This window comes from Danio rerio, chromosome 22 (genome assembly GCF_052040795.2).
Source record: "Danio rerio strain M-AB ecotype USA chromosome 22, GRCz13ab, whole genome shotgun sequence".
Lineage (NCBI taxonomy): Eukaryota > Metazoa > Chordata > Actinopteri > Cypriniformes > Danionidae > Danio > Danio rerio.
In genome coordinates, this window is record NC_141042.1 from 22,537,791 (window position 1) to 22,556,355 (window position 18,565).

Consider the following 18,565-nt stretch of genomic DNA (forward strand, 5'->3'; position numbering starts at 1 on the left):
TGCCCAAAACATTGCATGTCCTGCCCCAGTGGCCTAATGGATAAGGCACTGGCCTCCTAAGCCAGGGATTGTGGGTTCGAGTCCCATCTGGGGTGGTTTGTAGCAGAGTGGCGCAGCGGAAGCGTGCTGGGCCCATAACCCAGAGGTCGATGGATCGAAACCATCCTCTGCTAAGGTGACTTCTTTATAGGTTCACTTTCTAGTTGCGTGCGTTGTGAAAGCTGCTGCTTTTTTCTTATTTTACCTAATCTCATGTATGAAAGAGGAGCTGAGAGTCCTGGTTCAAACCCTGGACATTTCAATTCTTTTGCCTGTTGAGCGAAACGTCTTGCAAGTTGGACCTTTATATGTAAACGAAAATATTTTTTCAGAGGATGGTTTTGGGCCATCAACCTCAATGTTATGGGCCCAGCACACTTTCACTACGCCACTATACTGTGATTAACCCTAGTTGGTGCTCAAACTCACAGCCTGTGGCTTAGATGGTCAGTGCATAACCCATAAGGCCACCGCAAAAGGAAAAGCGAGATATTGGGCAAACGAAGAGTTAGTGACTTGTCGCAATACTTCCCCTTCACAATAAAGCGGCCCAGTGAACGAGGCATTTGATCTGGGTTAACACACAAATGCAGTTCTGTATAAGGACTATTTTGACTTCTTTTCCAAACCTTGATGCTGTATTTGCGATGTTCAAGATTACTTTGTTTTTCACTATCGAGCTATGAAAATCGTAAAGGATTTATTCTCATGCAAGCAATGGCACGAAACCCGTCTTAGCAGAGGATGGTTTCGATCCATCGACCTCTGGGTTATGGGCCCAGCACGCTTCCGCTGCGCCACTCTGCTTTTGCTCAGTTGTGCATTAGTTTAAAACGACCTGGGTTAAAACATTGGTTCTCATGGCCCGGAACTCAGAGAGTGGAGTATGGAAACCACCCTCTTTTAAGTGCCATTTATTGTTTGCATGCATGAAGACAAATCATTTAACCCAGAATAAATGCCTCGTCCACTGGGATGCCTCATTGTGGAGGGGTTTTCCTGGCACAGGTCACTAACTCTGCAGCTGCCCAAAACATTGTGCGTCCTGCCCCAGTGGCCTAATGGATAAGGCACTGGCCTCCTAAGCCAGGGATTCTGGGTTCGAGTCCCATCTGGGGTGGTTTGTAGCAGAGTGGCGCAGCGGAAGCGTGCTGGGCCCATAACCCAGAGGTCGATGGATCGAAACCATCCTCTGCTAAGGTGACTTCTTTATAGGTTCACTTTCTAGTTGCGTGCGTTGTGAAAGCTGCTGCTTTTTTCTTATTTTACCTAATCTCATGTATGAAAGAGGAGCTGAGAGTCCTGGTTCAAACCCTGGACATTTCAATTCTTTTGCCTGTTGAGCGAAACGTCTTGCAAGTTGGACCTTTATATGTAAACGAAAATATTTTTTCAGAGGATGGTTTTGGGCCATCAACCTCAATGTTATGGGCCCAGCACACTTCCACTACGCCACTATACTGTGATTAACCCTAGTTGGTGCTCAAACTCACAGCCTGTGGCTTAGATGGTCAGTGCATAACCCATAAGGCCACCGCAAAAGGAAAAGCGAGATATTGGGCAAACGAAGAGTTAGTGACTTGTCGCAATACTTCCCCTTCACAATGAGGCGGCCCAGTGAACGAGGCATTTGATCTGGGTTAACACACAAATGCAGTTCTGTATAAGGACTATTTTGACTTCTTTTCCAAACCTTGATGCTGTATTTGCGAGTTCAAGATTACTTTGTTTTTCATTATCCAGTTATGAAAATCGTAAAGGATTTATTCTCATGCAAGCAATGGCACGAACCCCGTCTTAGCAGAGGATGGTTTCGATCCATCGACCTCTGGGTTATGGGCCCAGCACGCTTCCGCTGCGCCACTCTGCTTTTGCTCAGTTGTGCATTAGTTTAAAACGACCTGGGTTAAAACATTGGTTCTCATGGCCCGGAACTCAGAGAGAGGAGTATGGAAACCACCCTCTTTTAAGTGCCATTTATTGTTTGCATGCATGAAGACAAATCATTTAACCCAGAATAAATGCCTCGTCCACTGGGATGCCTCATTGTGGAGGGGTTTTCCTGGCACAGGTCACTAACTCTGCAGCTGCCCAAAACATTGCATGTCCTGCCCCAGTGGCCTAATGGATAAGGCACTGGCCTCCTAAGCCAGGGATTGTGGGTTCGAGTCCCATCTGGGGTGGTTTGTAGCAGAGTGGCGCAGCGGAAGCGTGCTGGGCCCATAACCCAGAGGTCGATGGATCGAAACCATCCTCTGCTAAGGTGACTTCTTTATAGGTTCACTTTCTAGTTGCGTGCGTTGTGAAAGCTGCTGCTTTTTTCTTATTTTACCTAATCTCATGTATGAAAGAGGAGCTGAGAGTCCTGGTTCAAACCCTGGACATTTCAATTCTTTTGCCTGTTGAGCGAAACGTCTTGCAAGTTGGACCTTTATATGTAAACGAAAATATTTTTTCAGAGGATGGTTTTGGGCCATCAACCTCAATGTTATGGGCCCAGCACACTTCCACTACGCCACTATACTGTGATTAACCCTAGTTGGTGCTCAAACTCACAGCCTGTGGCTTAGATGGTCAGTGCATAACCCATAAGGCCACCGCAAAAGGAAAAGCGAGATATTGGGCAAACGAAGAGTTAGTGACTTGTCGCAATACTTCCCCTTCACAATGAGGCGGCCCAGTGAACGAGGCATTTGATCTGGGTTAACACACAAATGCAGTTCTGTATAAGGACTATTTTGACTTCTTTTCCAAACCTTGATGCTGTATTTGCGAGTTCAAGATTACTTTGTTTTTCACTATCGAGCTATGAAAATCGTAAAGTATTTATTCTCATGCAAGCAATGGCACGAAACCTCTCTTAGCAGAGGATGGTTTCGATCCATCGACCTCTGGGTTATGGGCCCAGCACGCTTCCGCTGCGCCACTCTGCTTTTGCTCAGTTGTGCATTAGTTTAAAACGACCTGGGTTAAAACATTGGTTCTCATGGCCCGGAACTCAGAGAGTGGAGTATGGAAACCACCCTCTTTTAAGTGCCATTTATTGTTTGCATGCATGAAGACAAATCATTTAACCCAGAATAAATGCCTCGTCCACTGGGATGCCTCATTGTGGAGGGGTTTTCCTGGCACAGGTCACTAACTCTGCAGCTGCCCAAAACATTGTGTGTCCTGCCCCAGTGGCCTAATGGATAAGGCACTGGCCTCCTAAGCCAGGGATTGTGGGTTCGAGTCCCATCTGGGGTGGTTTGTAGCAGAGTGGCGCAGCGGAAGTGTGCTGGGCCCATAACCCAGAGGTCGATGGATCGAAACCATCCTCTGCTAAGGTGACTTCTTTATAGGTTCACTTTCTAGTTGCGTGCGTTGTGAAAGCTGCTGCTTTTTTCTTATTTTACCTAATCTCATGTATGAAAGAGGAGCTGAGAGTCCTGGTTCAAACCCTGGACATTTCAATTCTTTTGCCTGTTGAGCGAAACGTCTTGCAAGTTGGACCTTTATATGTAAACGAAAATATTTTTTCAGAGGATGGTTTTGGGCCATCAACCTCAATGTTATGGGCCCAGCACACTTCCACTACGCCACTATACTGTGATTAACCCTAGTTGGTGCTCAAACTCACAGCCTGTGGCTTAGATGGTCAGTGCATAACCCATAAGGCCACCGCAAAAGGAAAAGCGAGAAATTGGGCTAACGAAGAGTTAGTGACTTGTCGCAATACTTCCCCTTCACAATGAGGCGGCCCAGTGAACGAGGCATTTGATCTGGGTTAACACACAAATGCAGTTCTGTATAAGGACTATTTTGACTTCTTTTCCAAACCTTGATGCTGTATTTGCGAGTTCAAGATTACTTTGTTTTTCATTATCCAGCTATGAAAATCGTAAAGGATTTATTCTCATGCAAGCAATGGCACGAACCCCGTCTTAGCAGAGGATGGTTTCGATCCATCGACCTCTGGGTTATAGGCCCAGCACGCTTCCGCTGCGCCACTCTGCTTTTGCTCAGTTGTGCATTAGTTTAAAACGACCTGGGTTAAAACATTGGTTCTCATGGCCCGGAACTCAGAGAGAGGAGTATGGAAACCACCCTCTTTTAAGTGCCATTTATTGTTTGCATGCATGAAGACAAATCATTTAACCCAGAATAAATGCCTCGTCCACTGGGATGCCTCATTGTGGAGGGGTTTTCCTGGCACAGGTCACTAACTCTGCAGCTGCCCAAAACATTGCATGTCCTGCCCCAGTGGCCTAATGGATAAGGCACTGGCCTCCTAAGCCAGGGATTGTGGGTTTGAGTCCCATCTGGGGTGGTTTGTAGCAGAGTGGCGCAGCGGAAGCGTGCTGGGCCCATAACCCAGAGGTCGATGGATCGAAACCATCCTCTGCTAGGGTGACTTCTTTATAGGTTCACTCTCTAGTTGCGTGCGTTGTGAAAGCTGCTGCTTTTTTCTTATTTTACCTAATCTCATGTATGAAAGAGGAGCTGAGAGTCCTGGTTCAAACCCTGGACATTTCAATTCTTTTGCCTGTTGAGCGAAACGTCTTGCAAGTTGGACCTTTATATGTAAACGAAAATATTTTTTCAGAGGATGGTTTTGGGCCATCAACCTCAATGTTATGGGCCCAGCACACTTCCACTACGCCACTATACTGTGATTAACCCTAGTTGGTGCTCAAACTCACAGCCTGTGGCTTAGATGGTCAGTGCATAACCCATAAGGCCACCGCAAAAGGAAAAGCGAGATATTGGGCAAACGAAGAGTTAGTGACTTGTCGCAATACTTCCCCTTCACAATGAGGCGGCCCAGTGAACGAGGCATTTGATCTGGGTTAACACACAAATGCAGTTCTGTATAAGGACTATTTTGACTTCTTTTCCAAACCTTGATGCTGTATTTGCGAGTTCAAGATTACTTTGTTTTTTATTATCCAGCTATGAAAATCGTAAAGGATTTATTCTCATGCAAGCAATGGCACGAACCCCGTCTTAGCAGAGGATGGTTTCGATCCATCGACCTCTGGGTTATGGGCCCAGCACGCTTCCGCTGCGCCACTCTGCTTTTGCTCAGTTGTGCATTAGTTTAAAACGACCTGGGTTAAAACATTGGTTCTCATGGCCCGGAACTCAGAGAGAGGAGTATGGAAACCACCCTCTTTTAAGTGCCATTTATTGTTTGCATGCATGAAGACAAATCATTTAACCCAGAATAAATGCCTCGTCCACTGGGATGCCTCATTGTGGAGGGGTTTTCCTGGCACAGGTCACTAACTCTGCAGCTGCCCTAAACATTGCATGTCCTGCCCCAGTGGCCTAATGGATAAGGCACTGGCCTCCTAAGCCAGGGATTGTGGGTTCGAGTCCCATCTGGGGTGGTTTGTAGCAGAGTGGCGCAGCGGAAGCGTGCTGGGCCCATAACCCAGAGGTCGATGGATCGAAACCATCCTCTGCTAAGGTGACTTCTTTATAGGTTCACTTTCTAGTTGCGTGCGTTGTGAAAGCTGCTGCTTTTTTCTTATTTTACCTAATCTCATGTATGAAAGAGGAGCTGAGAGTCCTGGTTCAAACCCTGGACATTTCAATTCTTTTGCCTGTTGAGCGAAACGTCTTGCAAGTTGGACCTTTATATGTAAACGAAAATATTTTTTCAGAGGATGGTTTTGGGCCATCAACCTCAATGTTATGGGCCCAGCACACTTCCACTACGCCACTATACTGTGATTAACCCTAGTTGGTGCTCAAACTCACAGCCTGTGGCTTAGATGGTCAGTGCATAACCCATAAGGCCACCGCAAAAGGAAAAGCGAGAAATTGGGCAAACGAAGAGTTAGTGACTTGTCGCAATACTTCCCCTTCACAATGAGGCGGCGCAGTGAACGAGGCATTTGATCTGGGTTAACACACAAATGCAGTTCTGTATAAGGACTATTTTGACTTCTTTTCCAAACCTTGATGCTGTATTTGCGAGTTCAAGATTACTTTGTTTTTCATTATCCAGCTATGAAAATCGTAAAGGATTTATTCTCATGCAAGCAATGGCACGAACCCCGTCTTAGCAGAGGATGGTTTCGATCCATCGACCTCTGGGTTATGGGCCCAGCACGCTTCCGCTGCGCCACTCTGCTTTTGCTCAGTTGTGCATTAGTTTAAAACGACCTGGGTTAAAACATTGGTTCTCATGGCCCGGAACTCAGAGAGAGGAGTATGGAAACCACCCTCTTTTAAGTGCCATTTATTGTTTGCATGCATGAAGACAAATCATTTAACCCAGAATAAATGCCTCGTCCACTGGGATGCCTCATTGTGGAGGGGTTTTCCTGGCACAGGTCACTAACTCTGCAGCTGCCCAAAACATTGCATGTCCTGCCCCAGTGGCCTAATGGATAAGGCACTGGCCTCCTAAGCCAGGGATTGTGGGTTCGAGTCCCATCTGGGGTGGTTTGTAGCAGAGTGGTGCAGCGGAAGCGTGCTGGGCCCATAACCCAGAGGTCGATGGATCAAAACCATCCTCTGCTAAGGTGACTTCTTTATAGGTTCACTTTCTAGTTGCGTGCGTTGTGAAAGCTGCTGCTTTTTTCGTATTTTACCTAATCTCATGTATGAAAGAGGAGCTGAGAGTCCTGGTTCAAACCCTGGACATTTCAATTCTTTTGCCTGTTGAGCGAAACGTCTTGCAAGTTGGACCTTTATATGTAAACGAAAATATTTTTTCAGAGGATGGTTTTGGGCCATCAACCTCAATGTTATGGGCCCAGCACACTTCCACTACGCCACTATACCGTGATTAGCCCTAGTTGGTGCTCAAACTCACAGCCTGTGGCTTAGATGGTCAGTGCATAACCCATAAGGCCACCGCAAAAGGAAAAGCGAGATATTGGGCAAACGAAGAGTTAGTGACTTGTCGCAATACTTCCCCTTCACAATGAGGCGGCCCAGTGAACGAGGGATTTGATCTGGGTTAACACACAAATGCAGTTCTGTATAAGGACTATTTTGACTTCTTTTCCAAACCTTGATGCTGTATTTGCGAGTTCAAGATTACTTTGTTTTTCACTATCGAGCTATGAAAATCGTAAAGGATTTATTCTCATGCAAGCAATGGCACGAACCCCGTCTTAGCAGAGGATGGTTTCGATCCATCGACCTCTGGGTTATGGGCCCAGCACGCTTCCGCTGCGCCACTCTGCTTTTGCTCAGTTGTGCATTAGTTTAAAACGACCTGGGTTAAAACATTGGTTCTCATGGCCCGGAACTCAGAGAGTGGAGTATGGAAACCACCCTCTTTTAAGTGCCATTTATTGTTTGCATGCATGAAGACAAATCATTTAACCCAGAATAAATGCCTCGTCCACTGGGATGCCTCATTGTGGAGGGGTTTTCCTGGCACAGGTCACTAACTCTGCAGCTGCCCAAAACATTGTGCGTCCTGCCCCAGTGGCCTAATGGATAAGGCACTGGCCTCCTAAGCCAGGGATTGTGGGTTCGAGTCCCATCTGGGGTGGTTTGTAGCAGAGTGGCGCAGCGGAAGCGTGCTGGGCCCATAACCCAGAGGTCGATGGATCGAAACCATCCTCTGCTAAGGTGACTTCTTTATAGGTTCACTTTCTAGTTGCGTGCGTTGTGAAAGCTGCTGCTTTTTTCTTATTTTACCTAATCTCATGTATGAAAGAGGAGCTGAGAGTCCTGGTTCAAACCCTGGACATTTCAATTCTTTTGCCTGTTGAGCGAAACGTCTTGCAAGTTGGACCTTTATATGTAAACGAAAATATTTTTTCAGAGGATGGTTTTGGGCCATCAACCTCAATGTTATGGGCCCAGCACACTTTCACTACGCCACTATACTGTGATTAACCCTAGTTGGTGCTCAAACTCACAGCCTGTGGCTTAGATGGTCAGTGCATAACCCATAAGGCCACCGCAAAAGGAAAAGCGAGATATTGGGCAAACGAAGAGTTAGTGACTTGTCGCAATACTTCCCCTTCACAATGAGGCGGCCCAGTGAACGAGGCATTTGATCTGGGTTAACACACAAATGCAGTTCTGTATAAGGACTATTTTGACTTCTTTTCCAAACCTTGATGCTGTATTTGCGAGTTCAAGATTACTTTGTTTTTCATTATCCAGCTATGAAAATCGTAAAGGATTTATTCTCATGCAAGCAATGGCACGAACCCCGTCTTAGCAGAGGATGGTTTCGACCCATCGACCTCTGGGTTATGGGCCCAGCACGCTTCCGCTGCGCCACTCTGCTTTTGCTCAGTTGTGCATTAGTTTAAAACGACCTGGGTTAAAACATTGGTTCTCATGGCCCGGAACTCAGAGAGAGGAGTATGGAAACCACCCTCTTTTAAGTGCCATTTATTGTTTGCATGCATGAAGACAAATCATTTAACCCAGAATAAATGCCTCGTCCACTGGGATGCCTCATTGTGGAGGGGTTTTCCTGGCACAGGTCACTAACTCTGCAGCTGCCCAAAACATTGCATGTCCTGCCCCAGTGGCCTAATGGATAAGGCACTGGCCTCCTAAGCCAGGGATTGTGGGTTCGAGTCCCATCTGTGGTGGTTTGTAGCAGAGTGGCGCAGCGGAAGCGTGCTGGGCCCATAACCCAGAGGTCGATGGATCGAAACCATCCTCTGCTAAGGTGACTTCTTTATAGGTTCACTTTCTAGTTGCGTGCGTTGAGAAAGCTGCTGCTTTTTTCTTATTTTACCTAATCTCATGTATGAAAGAGGAGCTGAGAGTCCTGGTTCAAACCCTGGACATTTCAATTCTTTTGCCTGTTGAGCGAAACGTCTTGCAAGTTGGACTTTTATATGTAAACGAAAATATTTTTTCAGAGGATGGTTTTGGGCCATCAACCTCAATGTTATGGGCCCAGCACACTTCCACTACGCCACTATACTGTGATTAACCCTAGTTGGTTCTCAAACTCACAGCCTGTGGCTTAGATGGTCAGTGCATAACCCATAAGGCCACCGCAAAAGGAAAAGCGAGATATTGGGCAAACGAAGAGTTAGTGACTTGTCGCAATACTTCCCCTTCACAATGAGGCGGCCCAGTGAACGAGGCATTTGATCTGGGTTAACACACAAATGCAGTTCTGTATAATGACTATTTTGACTTCTTTTCCAAACCTTGATGCTGTATTTGCGAGTTCAAGATTACTTTTTTTTTCATTATCCAGCTATGAAAATCGTAAAGGATTTATTCTCATGCAAGCAATGGCACGAACCCCGTCTTAGCAGAGGATGGTTTCGATCCATCGTCCTCTGGGTTATGGGCCCAGCACGCTTCCGCTGCGCCACTCTGCTTTTGCTCAGTTGTGCATTAGTTTAAAACGACCTGGGTTAAAACATTGGTTCTCATGGCCCGGAACTCAGAGAGAGGAGTATGGAAACCACCCTCTTTTAAGTGCCATTTATTGTTTGCATGCATGAAGACAAATCATTTAACCCAGAATAAATGCCTCGTCCACTGGGATGCCTCATTGTGGAGGGGTTTTCCTGGCACAGGTCACTAACTCTGCAGCTGCCCAAAACATTGCATGTCCTGCCCCAGTGGCCTAATGGATAAGGCACTGGCCTCCTAAGCCAGGGATTGTGGGTTCGAGTCCCATCTGGGGTGGTTTGTAGCAGAGTGGCGCAGCGGAAGCGTGCTGGGCCCATAACCCAGAGGTCGATGGATCGAAACCATCCTCTGCTAAGGTGACTTCTTTATAGGTTCACTTTCTAGTTGCGTGCGTTGTGAAAGCTGCTGCTTTTTTCTTATTTTACCTAATCTCATGTATGAAAGAGGAGCTGAGAGTCCTGGTTCAAACCCTGGACATTTCAATTCTTTTGCCTGTTGAGCGAAACGTCTTGCAAGTTGGACCTTTATATGTAAACGAAAATATTTTTTCAGAGGATGGTTTTGGGCCATCAACCTCAATGTTATGGGCCCAGCACACTTCCACTACGCCACTATACTGTGATTAACCCTAGTTGGTGCTCAAACTCACAGCCTGTGGCTTAGATGGTCAGTGCATAACCCATAAGGCCACCGCAAAAGGAAAAGCGAGATATTGGGCAAACGAAGAGTTAGTGACTTGTCGCAATACTTCCCCTTCACAATGAGGCGGCCCAGTGAACGAGGCATTAGATCTGGGTTAACACACAAATGCAGTTCTGTATAAGGACTATTTTGACTTCTTTTCCAAACCTTGATGCTGTATTTGCGAGTTCAAGATTACTTTGTTTTTCACTATCCAGCTATGAAAATCGTAAAGGATTTATTCTCATGCAAGCAATGGCACGAACCCCGTCTTAGCAGAGGATGGTTTCGATCCATCGCCCTCTGGGTTATGGGCCCAGCACGCTTCCGCTGCGCCACTCTGCTTTTGCTCAGTTGTGCATTAGTTTAAAACGACCTGGGTTAAAACATTGGTTCTCATGGCCCGGAACTCAGAGAGTGGAGTATGGAAACCACCCTCTTTTAAGTGCCATTTATTGTTTGCATGCATGAAGACAAATCATTTAACCCAGAATAAATGCCTCGTCCACTGGGATGCCTCATTGTGGAGGGGTTTTCCTGGCACAGGTCACTAACTCTGCAGCTGCCCAAAACATTGCGTGTCCTGCCCCAGTGTCCTAATGGATAAGGCACTGGCCTCCTAAGCCAGGGATTGTGGGTTCGAGTCCCATCTGGGGTGGTTTGTAGCAGAGTGGCGCAGCGGAAGCGTGCTGGACCTATAACCCAGAGGTCGAGGGATCGAAACCATCCTCTGCTAAGGTGACTTCTTTATAGGTTCACTTTCTAGTTGCGTGCGTTGTGAAAGCTGCTGCTTTTTTCTTATTTTACCTAATCTCATGTATGAAAGAGGAGCTGAGAGTCCTGGTTCAAACCCTGGACATTTCAATTCTTTTGCCTGTTGAGCAAAACGTCTTGCAAGTTGGACCTTTATATGTAAACGAAAATATTTTTTCAGAGGATGGTTTTGGGCCATCAACCTCAATGTTATGGGCCCAGCACACTTCCACTACGCCACTATACTGTGATTAACCCTAGTTGGTGCTCAAACTCACAGCCTGTGGCTTAGATGGTCAGTGCATAACCCATAAGGCCACCGCAAAAGGAAAAGCGAGAAATTGGGCAAACGAAGAGTTAGTGACTTGTCGCAATACTTCCCCTTCACAATGAGGCGGCCCAGTGAACGAGGCATTTGATCTGGGTTAACACACAAATGCAGTTCTGTATAAGGACTATTTTGACTTCTTTTCCAAACCTTGATGCTGTATTTGCGAGTTCAAGATTAGTTTTTTTTTCATTATCCAGCTATGAAAATCGTAAAGGATTTATTCTCATGCAAGCAATGGCACGAACCCCGTCTTAGCAGAGGATGGTTTCGATCCATCGACCTCTGGGTTATGGGCCCAGCACGCTTCCGCTGCGCCACTCTGCTTTTGCTCAGTTGTGCATTAGTTTAAAACGACCTGGGTTAAAACATTGGTTCTCATGGCCCGGAACTCAGAGAGAGGAGTATGGAAACCACCCTCTTTTAAGTGCCATTTATTGTTTGCATGCATGAAGACAAATCATTTAACCCAGAATAAATGCCTCGTCCACTGGGATGCCTCATTGTGGAGGGGTTTTCCTGGCACAGGTCACTAACTCTGCAGCTGCCCAAAACATTGCATGTCCTGCTCCAGTGGCCTAATGGATAAGGCACTGGCCTCCTAAGCCAGGGATTGTGGGTTCGAGTCCCATCTGGGGTGGTTTGTAGCAGAGTGGCGCAGCGGAAGCGTGCTGGGCCCATAACCCAGAGGTCGATGGATCGAAACCATCCTCTGCTAAGGAGACTTCATTATAGGTTCACTCTCTAGTTGCGTGCGTTGTGAAAGCTGCTGCTTTTCTCTTATTTTACCTAATCTCATGTATGAAAGAGGAGCTGAGAGTCCTGGTTCAAACCCTGGACATTTCAATTCTTTTGCCTGTTGAGCGAAACGTCTTGCAAGTTGGACCTTTATATGTAAACGAAAATATTTTTTCAGAGGATGGTTTTGGGCCATCAACCTCAATGTTATGGGCCCAGCACACTTCCACTACGCCACTATACTGTGATTAACCCTAGTTGGTGCTCAAACTCACAGCCTGTGGCTTAGATGGTCAGTGCATAACCCATAAGGCCACCGCAAAAGGAAAAGCGAGATATTGGGCAAACGAAGAGTTAGTGACTTGTCGCAATACTTCCCCTTCACAATGAGGCGGCCCAGTGAACGAGGCATTTGATCTGGGTTAACACACAAATGCAGTTCTGTATAAGGACTATTTTGACTTCTTTTCCAAACCTTGATGCTGTATTTGCGAGTTCAAGATTACTTTGTTTTTCATTATCCAGCTATGAAAATCGTAAAGGATTTATTCTCATGCAAGCAATGGCACGAACCCCGTCTTAGCAGAGGATGGTTTCGATCCATCGACCTCTGGGTTATGGGCCCAGCACGCTTCCGCTGCGCCACTCTGCTTTTGCTCAGTTGTGCATTAGTTTAAAACGACCTGGGTTAAAACATTGGTTCTCATGGCCCGGAACTCAGAGAGAGGAGTATGGAAACCACCCTCTTTTAAGTGCCATTTATTGTTTGCATGCATGAAGACAAATCATTTAACCCAGAATAAATGCCTCGTCCACTGGGATGCCTCATTGTGGAGGGGTTTTCCTGGCACAGGTCACTAACTCTGCAGCTGCCCAAAACATTGCATGTCCTACCCCAGTGGCCTAATGGATAAGGCACTGGCCTCCTAAGCCAGGGATTGTGGGTTCGAGTCCCATCTGGGGTGGTTTGAAGCAGAGTGGCGCAGCGGAAGCGTGCTGGGCCCATAACCCAGAGGTCGATGGATCGAAACCATCCTCTGCTAAGGTGACTTCTTTATAGGTTCACTTTCTAGTTGCGTGCGTTGTGAAAGCTGCTGCTTTTTTCTTATTTTACCTAATCTCATGTATGAAAGAGGAGCTGAGAGTCCTGGTTCAAACCCTGGACATTTCAATTCTTTTGCCTGTTGAGCGAAACGTCTTGCAAGTTGGACCTTTATATGTAAACGAAAATATTTTTTCAGAGGATGGTTTTGGGCCATCAACCTCAATGTTATGGGCCCAGCACACTTCCACTACGCCACTATACTGTGATTAACCCTAGTTGGTTCTCAAACTCACAGCCTGTGGCTTAGATGGTCAGTGCATAACCCATAAGGCCACCGCAAAAGGAAAAGCGAGATATTGGGCAAACGAAGAGTTAGTGACTTGTCGCAATACTTCCCCTTCACAATGAGGCGGCCCAGTGAACGAGGCATTTGATCTGGGTTAACACACAAATGCAGTTCTGTATAAGGACTATTTTGACTTCTTTTCCAAACCTTGATGCTGTATTTGCGAGTTCAAGATTACTTTGTTTTTCACTATCGAGCTATGAAAATCGTAAAGTATTTATTCTCATGCAAGCAATGGCACGAAACCCCTCTTAGCAGAGGATGGTTTCGATCCATCGACCTCTGGGTTATGGGCCCAGCACGCTTCCGCTGCGCCACTCTGCTTTTGCTCAGTTGTGCATTAGTTTAAAACGACCTGGGTTAAAACATTGGTTCTCATGGCCCGGAACTCAGAGAGTGGAGTATGGAAACCACCCTCTTTTAAGTGCCATTTATTGTTTGCATGCATGAAGACAAATCATTTAACCCAGAATAAATGCCTCGTCCACTGGGATGCCTCATTGTGGAGGGGTTTTCCTGGCACAGGTCACTAACTCTGCAGCTGCCCAAAACATTGTGTGTTCTGCCCCAGTGGCCTAATGGATAAGGCACTGGCCTCCTAAGCCAGGGATTGTGGGTTCGAGTCCCATCTGGGGTGGTTTGTAGCAGAGTGGCGCAGCGGAAGCGTGCTGGGCCCATAACCCAGAGGTCGATGGATCGAAACCATCCTCTGCTAAGGTGACTTCTTTATAGGTTCACTTTCTAGTTGCGTGCGTTGTGAAAGCTGCTGCTTTTTTCTTATTTTACCTAATCTCATGTATGAAAGAGGAGCTGAGAGTCCTGGTTCAAACCCTGGACATTTCAATTCTTTTGCCTGTTGAGCGAAACGTCTTGCAAGTTGGACCTTTATATGTAAACGAAAATATTTTTTCAGAGGATGGTTTTGGGCCATCAACCTCAATGTTATGGGCCCAGCACACTTCCACTACGCCACTATACTGTGATTAACCCTAGTTGGTGCTCAAACTCACAGCCTGTGGCTTAGATGGTCAGTGCATAACCCATAAGGCCACCGCAAAAGGAAAAGCGAGAAATTGGGCAAACGAAGAGTTAGTGACTTGTCGCAATACTTCCCCTTCACAATGAGGCGGCCCAGTGAACGAGGCATTTGATCTGGGTTAACACACAAATGCAGTTCTGTATAAGGACTATTTTGACTTCTTTTCCAAACCTTGATGCTGTATTTGCGAGTTCAAGATTACTTTGTTTTTCATTATCCAGCTATGAAAATCGTAAAGGATTTATTCTCATGCAAGCAATGGCACGAACCCCGTCTTAGCAGAGGATGGTTTCGATCCATCGACCTCTGGGTTATGGGCCCAGCACGCTTCCGCTGCGCCACTCTGCTTTTGCTCAGTTGTGCATTAGTTTAAAACGACCTGGGTTAAAACATTGGTTCTCATGGCCCGGAACTCAGAGAGAGGAGTATGGAAACCACCCTCTTTTAAGTGCCATTTATTGTTTGCATGCATGAAGACAAATCATTTAACCCAGAATAAATGCCTCGTCCACTGGGATGCCTCATTGTGGAGGGGTTTTCCTGGCACAGGTCACTAACTCTGCAGCTGCCCAAAACATTGCATGTCCTGCCCCAGTGGCCTAATGGATAAGGCACTGGCCTCCTAAGCCAGGGATTGTGGGTTCGAGTCCCATCTGGGGTGGTTTGTAGCAGAGTGGCGCAGCGGAAGCGTGCTGGGCCCATAACCCAGAGGTCGATGGATCGAAACCATCCTCTGCTAAGGTGACTTCTTTATAGGTTCACTTTCTAGTTGCGTGCGTTGTGAAAGCTGCTGCTTTTTTCTTATTTTACCTAATCTCATGTATGAAAGAGGAGCTGAGAGTCCTGGTTCAAACCCTGGACATTTCAATTCTTTTGCCTGTTGAGCGAAACGTCTTGCAAGTTGGACTTTTATATGTAAACGAAAATATTTTTTCAGAGGATGGTTTTGGGCCATCAACCTCAATGTTATGGGCCCAGCACACTTCCACTACGCCACTATACTGTGATTAACCCTAGTTGGTTCTCAAACTCACAGCCTGTGGCTTAGATGGTCAGTGCATAACCCATAAGGCCACCGCAAAAGGAAAAGCGAGATATTGGGCAAACGAAGAGTTAGTGACTTGTCGCAATACTTCCCCTTCACAATGAGGCGGCCCAGTGAACGAGGCATTTGATCTGGGTTAACACACAAATGCAGTTCTGTATAAGGACTATTTTGACTTCTTTTCCAAACCTTGATGCTGTATTTGCGAGTTCAAGATTACTTTTTTTTTCATTATCCAGCTATGAAAATCGTAAAGGATTTATTCTCATGCAAGCAATGGCACGAACCCCGTCTTAGCAGAGGATGGTTTCGATCCATCGACCTCTGGGTTATGGGCCCAGCACGCTTTCGCTGCGCCACTCTGCTTTTGCTCAGTTGTGCATTAGTTTAAAACGACCTGGGTTAAAACATTGGTTCTCATGGCCCGGAACTCAGAGAGTGGAGTATGGAAACCACCCTCTTTTAAGTGCCATTTATTGTTTGCATGCATGAAGACAAATCATTTAACCCAGAATAAATGCCTCGTCCACTGGGATGCCTCATTGTGGAGGGGTTTTCCTGGCACAGGTCACTAACTCTGCAGCTGCCCAAAACATTGCATGTCCTGCTCCAGTGGCCTAATGGATAAGGCACTGGCCTCCTAAGCCAGGGATTGTGGGTTCGAGTCCCATCTGGGGTGGTTTGTAGCAGAGTGGCGCAGCGGAAGCGTGCTGGGCCCATAACCCAGAGGTCGATGGATCGAAACCATCCTCTGCTAAGGAGACTTCATTATAGGTTCACTCTCTAGTTGCGTGCGTTGTGAAAGCTGCTGCTTTTCTCTTATTTTACCTAATCTCATGTATGAAAGAGGAGCTGAGAGTCCTGGTTCAAACCCTGGACATTTCAATTCTTTTGCCTGTTGAGCGAAACGTCTTGCAAGTTGGACCTTTATATGTAAACGAAAATATTTTTTCAGAGGATGGTTTTGGGCCATCAACCTCAATGTTATGGGCCCAGCACACTTCCACTACGCCACTATACTGTGATTAACCCTAGTTGGTGCTCAAACTCACAGCCTGTGGCTTAGATGGTCAGTGCATAACCCATAAGGCCACCGCAAAAGGAAAAGCGAGATATTGGGCAAACGAAGAGTTAGTGACTTGTCGCAATACTTCCCCTTCACAATGAGGCGGCCCAGTGAACGAGGCATTTGATCTGGGTTAACACACAAATGCAGTTCTGTATAAGGACTATTTTGACTTCTTTTCCAAACCTTGATGCTGTATTTGCGAGTTCAAGATTACTTTGTTTTTCACTATCGAGCTATGAAAATCGTAAAGGATTTATTCTCATGCAAGCAATGGCACGAAACCCGTCTTAGCAGAGGATGGTTTCGATCCATCGACCTCTGGGTTATGGGCCCAGCACGCTGCCGCTGCGCCACTCTGCTTTTGCTCAGTTGTGCATTAGTTTAAAACGACCTGGGTTAAAACATTGGTTCTCATGGCCCGGAACTCAGAGAGTGGAGTATGGAAACCACCCTCTTTTAAGTGCCATTTATTGTTTGCATGCATGAAGACAAATCATTTAACCCAGAATAAATGCCTCGTCCACTGGGATGCCTCATTGTGGAGGGGTTTTCCTGGCACAGGTCAGTAACTCTGCAGCTGCCCAAAACATTGTGCGTCCTGCCCCAGTGGCCTAATGGATAAGGCACTGGCCTCCTAAGCCAGCGATTGTGGGTTCGAAACTAATCTGAGATGGTTTGTAATAGAGTGGCACAGCGAAAGCGTGCTGGGCCCATAACCCAGAGGTCGATGGATTGAAACCATCCTCTGCTGAAGGTGACTTCTTTATAGGTTCAATTTTTACCTGCGTGCGTTGTGAAAGCTGCTGCTTTTTTCTTATTTTACCTAATCTCATGTATGAAAGAGGAGCTGAGAGTCCTGGTTCAAACCCTGGACATTTCAATTCTTTTGCCTGTTGAGCGAAACGTCTTGCAAGTTGGACCTTTATATGTAAACGAAAATATTTTTTCAGAGGATGGTTTTGGGCCATCAACCTCAATGTTATGGGCCCAGCACACTTCCACTACGCCACTATACTGTGATTAACCCTAGTTGGTGCTCAAACTCACAGCCTGTGGCTTAGATGGTCAGTGCATAACCCATAAGGCCACCGCAAAAGGAAAAGCGAGATATTGGGCAAACGAAGAGTTAGTGACTTGTCGCAATACTTCCCCTTCACAATGAGGCAGCCCAGTGAACGAGGCATTTGATCTGGGTTAACACACAAATGCAGTTCTGTATAACGACTATTTTGACTTCTTTTCCAAACCTTGATGCTGTATTTGCGAGTTCAAGATTACTTTGTTTTTCACTATCGAGCTATGAAAATCGTAAAGGATTTATTCTCATGCAAGCAATGGCACGAAACCCGTCTTAGCAGAGGATGGTTTCGATCCATCGACCTCTGGGTTATGGGCCCAGCACGCTTCCGCTGCGCCACTCTGCTTTTGCTCAGTTGTGCATTAGTTTAAAATGACCTGGGTTAAAACATTGGTTCTCATGGCCCGGAACTCAGAGAGTGGAGTATGGAAACCACCCTCTTTTAAGTGCCATTTATTGTTTGCATGCATGAAGACAAATCATTTAACCCAGAATAAATGCCTCGTCCACTGGGATGCCTCATTGTGGAGGGGTTTTCCTGGCACAGTTCACTAACTCTGCAGCTGCCCAAAACATTGTGTGTCCTGCCCCAGTGGCCTAATGGATAAGGCACTGATCTCATATGCCAGGGATTGTGGGTTCGAGTCCCATCTGGGGTGGTTTGTAGCTGAGTGGCGCAGCGGAAGCGTGCTGGGCCCATAACCCAGAGGTCGATGGATCGAAACCATCCTCTGCTAAGGTGACTTCTTTATAGGTTCACTTTCTAGTTGCGTGCGTTGTGAAAGCTGCTGCTTTTTTCTTATTTTACCTAATCTCATGTATGAAAGAGGAGCTGAGAGTCCTGGTTCAAACCCTGGACATTTCAATTCTTTTGCCTGTTGAGCGAAACGTCTTGCAAGTTGGACCTTTATATGTAAAACAAAAATATTTTTTCAGAGGATGGTTTTGGGCCATCAACCTCAATGTTATGGGCCCAGCACACTTCCACTACGCCACTATACTGTGATTAACCCTAGTTGGTGCTCAAACTCACAGCCTGTGGCTTAGATGGTCAGT

At 46.3% G+C, this 18,565-nt stretch overlaps 17 non-coding genes across 17 annotated transcripts; 16 read left to right on the forward strand and 1 right to left on the reverse strand.

The window, feature by feature from the left end:
* Nucleotides 1–22: 22 nt before the first annotated feature.
* Nucleotides 23–95, forward strand: trnar-ccu (transfer RNA arginine (anticodon CCU)). The gene has a single exon. It is a non-coding gene; the product is annotated as a tRNA-Arg (tRNA).
* Nucleotides 96–1,086: 991 nt separating this feature from the next.
* trnar-ccu (transfer RNA arginine (anticodon CCU)) lies at nt 1,087–1,159 on the forward strand. Its single transcript has one exon. It is a non-coding gene; the product is annotated as a tRNA-Arg (tRNA).
* Nucleotides 1,160–2,149: 990 nt separating this feature from the next.
* Nucleotides 2,150–2,222, forward strand: trnar-ccu (transfer RNA arginine (anticodon CCU)). The gene has a single exon. It is a non-coding gene; the product is annotated as a tRNA-Arg (tRNA).
* A 990-nt stretch (nt 2,223–3,212) lies between these two features.
* Nucleotides 3,213–3,285, forward strand: trnar-ccu (transfer RNA arginine (anticodon CCU)). The gene has a single exon. It is a non-coding gene; the product is annotated as a tRNA-Arg (tRNA).
* A 678-nt stretch (nt 3,286–3,963) lies between these two features.
* trnai-uau (transfer RNA isoleucine (anticodon UAU)) lies at nt 3,964–4,035 on the reverse strand. The gene has a single exon. It is a non-coding gene; the product is annotated as a tRNA-Ile (tRNA).
* Nucleotides 4,036–4,275: 240 nt separating this feature from the next.
* On the forward strand, nt 4,276–4,348 carry trnar-ccu (transfer RNA arginine (anticodon CCU)). Its single transcript has one exon. It is a non-coding gene; the product is annotated as a tRNA-Arg (tRNA).
* A 990-nt stretch (nt 4,349–5,338) lies between these two features.
* trnar-ccu (transfer RNA arginine (anticodon CCU)) lies at nt 5,339–5,411 on the forward strand. The gene has a single exon. It is a non-coding gene; the product is annotated as a tRNA-Arg (tRNA).
* A 990-nt stretch (nt 5,412–6,401) lies between these two features.
* Nucleotides 6,402–6,474, forward strand: trnar-ccu (transfer RNA arginine (anticodon CCU)). Its single transcript has one exon. It is a non-coding gene; the product is annotated as a tRNA-Arg (tRNA).
* A 990-nt stretch (nt 6,475–7,464) lies between these two features.
* trnar-ccu (transfer RNA arginine (anticodon CCU)) lies at nt 7,465–7,537 on the forward strand. Its single transcript has one exon. It is a non-coding gene; the product is annotated as a tRNA-Arg (tRNA).
* A 990-nt stretch (nt 7,538–8,527) lies between these two features.
* Nucleotides 8,528–8,600, forward strand: trnar-ccu (transfer RNA arginine (anticodon CCU)). Its single transcript has one exon. It is a non-coding gene; the product is annotated as a tRNA-Arg (tRNA).
* Nucleotides 8,601–9,590: 990 nt separating this feature from the next.
* trnar-ccu (transfer RNA arginine (anticodon CCU)) lies at nt 9,591–9,663 on the forward strand. Its single transcript has one exon. It is a non-coding gene; the product is annotated as a tRNA-Arg (tRNA).
* A 990-nt stretch (nt 9,664–10,653) lies between these two features.
* trnar-ccu (transfer RNA arginine (anticodon CCU)) lies at nt 10,654–10,726 on the forward strand. Its single transcript has one exon. It is a non-coding gene; the product is annotated as a tRNA-Arg (tRNA).
* A 990-nt stretch (nt 10,727–11,716) lies between these two features.
* On the forward strand, nt 11,717–11,789 carry trnar-ccu (transfer RNA arginine (anticodon CCU)). Its single transcript has one exon. It is a non-coding gene; the product is annotated as a tRNA-Arg (tRNA).
* Nucleotides 11,790–12,779: 990 nt separating this feature from the next.
* On the forward strand, nt 12,780–12,852 carry trnar-ccu (transfer RNA arginine (anticodon CCU)). Its single transcript has one exon. It is a non-coding gene; the product is annotated as a tRNA-Arg (tRNA).
* A 990-nt stretch (nt 12,853–13,842) lies between these two features.
* On the forward strand, nt 13,843–13,915 carry trnar-ccu (transfer RNA arginine (anticodon CCU)). Its single transcript has one exon. It is a non-coding gene; the product is annotated as a tRNA-Arg (tRNA).
* Nucleotides 13,916–14,905: 990 nt separating this feature from the next.
* trnar-ccu (transfer RNA arginine (anticodon CCU)) lies at nt 14,906–14,978 on the forward strand. The gene has a single exon. It is a non-coding gene; the product is annotated as a tRNA-Arg (tRNA).
* Nucleotides 14,979–15,968: 990 nt separating this feature from the next.
* Nucleotides 15,969–16,041, forward strand: trnar-ccu (transfer RNA arginine (anticodon CCU)). Its single transcript has one exon. It is a non-coding gene; the product is annotated as a tRNA-Arg (tRNA).
* The last annotated feature ends 2,524 nt before the right edge of the window (nt 16,042–18,565 follow it).